Raw genomic sequence first — 1702 nt, 5'->3', positions numbered from 1 at the left:
GAAGGGGAGGGGTAGGGAGAAAATTTGGAACTCAAAATCTTATGGAAGTGAATGGTGAAAACCAAAAATAAATAATTAAAAAAGACCTTTTTCAACAAGTTATCTCCCATGCATCTGGCAAAATTATACAAAATTCCTTAAAATAAATAATGTATAGCTTTGCCTAGTGACTCTCAGCTCATAAAAAGCAAGTAAGGCATAAAACAGTAAAATGTACAACTCACCCAAGGTGTTGACAGGGGGATAGAAGAAATTCAGCATGGAGGCCCAAGTGAAAAGGAATTTCTATAGCTGGTAAGGTCCTCTATATGTTCTTGTTTGCAGTTGAATTTTGCTGACTGAATCACTCTTCAACACACTGAAGACCCTCTTAAATAAGATTTATAATCACTCAAAAGAAATTACCCCAAACATCCACACCAGAAAATTCAAGTAGATGAGCAATTGCTATTTACCAGATTATGATATGCTGGATATGATGGACATTATGACATGATAGACAACTTACTGGGTTTGTCCTTCAATATACATTTAGGTTGGTTGTTTTTTGTCCTTCATTATCGAAGAGGACCAAAATGACATCACTATTTTGGGGTCAAGGTATAATGTGTCTGACTATAGTTGGTCAGGTCAATATGAGGTCAGAAGGTTCTACCACAGGTAGGCACAAATAGTCCATATGAACATTTGGAGTAGAGATGTCTCTAAATTTGTGCATCTCGTTTTTCTTTTGACCAGCTACAATTCTGCTTTGCTCATAGAGCAGTGCTTTTTTTGGTTAGGGTATCATTTATGACTTTCATGTGACATATTTCCCATACTTTCATTTGGAGCTTCCCAAACACTGAGCTACCTCTGGCAATGCGTGCATCAACCTCATCCATAGAATAATCTCATCCCTGTGCATCCTTGGAAAGTCTAATGCCAAGGCAAGCGAACTTATCCACAGCATTCAAAATTTCTCCATTTGCTATAACTTGTGGTTCCACATATAGATGGTGCGGTGCTGGTCAGGGGAGACCTCTGTTTTCTTGATGTTAATTATCAGTCCAAAATTAGCACAAGCAGCAGAGAATTGATCCATACTTTACTGCGTCTCAACCTCAGAGGCTACATTGAGTGCACAATCAAAAAATCATGCACCAACTCTTCCTACACTTTATTCTTGGCTTATAGCCTTTTCAACTAAAATAATTTACCAGCAGTGTGATAGCTGACCTTGATGTCATGACGACCTTCAAAATAGATATCTATATCTATCTAGCTAGCTATAAATCTATCTAACTATATCTTGGATATAAACTGCAAATGGATGATCTGGACCCAGAATTAAACAAGAAGACATGTGTGGGCTAGATTGCCTTTGAAAATAACAAAACACCTTTGCTACCTCCAAACTTCTTCCAGAAGCATAGGACTATCTTTTTAACAGCAATATTAAGACTGTGATTTATGAAAGACTCTAGTCTGCAAAGAAGAAAAAAATGAGTGTCACTCAGATGGCCATGGATAGGCATGTGGTAGAAATGGGCAAACTGTACCACATACTAAATGAGGCACTATAAAGAAGAAATTAAATAAAAGTAGCCACAAAAGAAGTCCATGACTGAAAAAGAAGGAAGGAAGGAAGGAAGGAAGGAAGGAAGGAAGGAAGAAAAAAAGAAAGAAAGAAAGAAAGAAAGAAAGAAAGAAAGAAAGAAAG

At 37.1% G+C, this 1702-nt stretch overlaps 1 long non-coding RNA gene across 1 annotated transcript in view; it reads right to left on the bottom strand.

Annotated features, from left to right (window-relative positions):
* Positions 1-235: 235 nt before the first annotated feature.
* LOC138177470 (uncharacterized) overlaps positions 236-1702 on the bottom strand; it is a 110495-nt gene continuing 109028 nt past the window's right edge. Inside the window, exon 5 of the long non-coding RNA XR_011172505.1 lies at positions 236-369. This is a non-coding gene — a long non-coding RNA (uncharacterized lncRNA). The remainder of the gene's footprint in view (positions 370-1702) is intronic.

The sequence above is a fragment of the Petaurus breviceps genome, unplaced genomic scaffold (genome assembly GCF_028583685.1).
Source record: "Petaurus breviceps papuanus isolate PSGF00001 unplaced genomic scaffold, PetGlider_PUasm1.0 90417, whole genome shotgun sequence".
NCBI classification, from domain to species: Eukaryota; Metazoa; Chordata; class Mammalia; order Diprotodontia; family Petauridae; genus Petaurus; species Petaurus breviceps.
The sequence above is the reverse complement of the archived record's forward strand: the minus strand, read 5'-3'. Positions and strand labels throughout refer to the sequence as shown.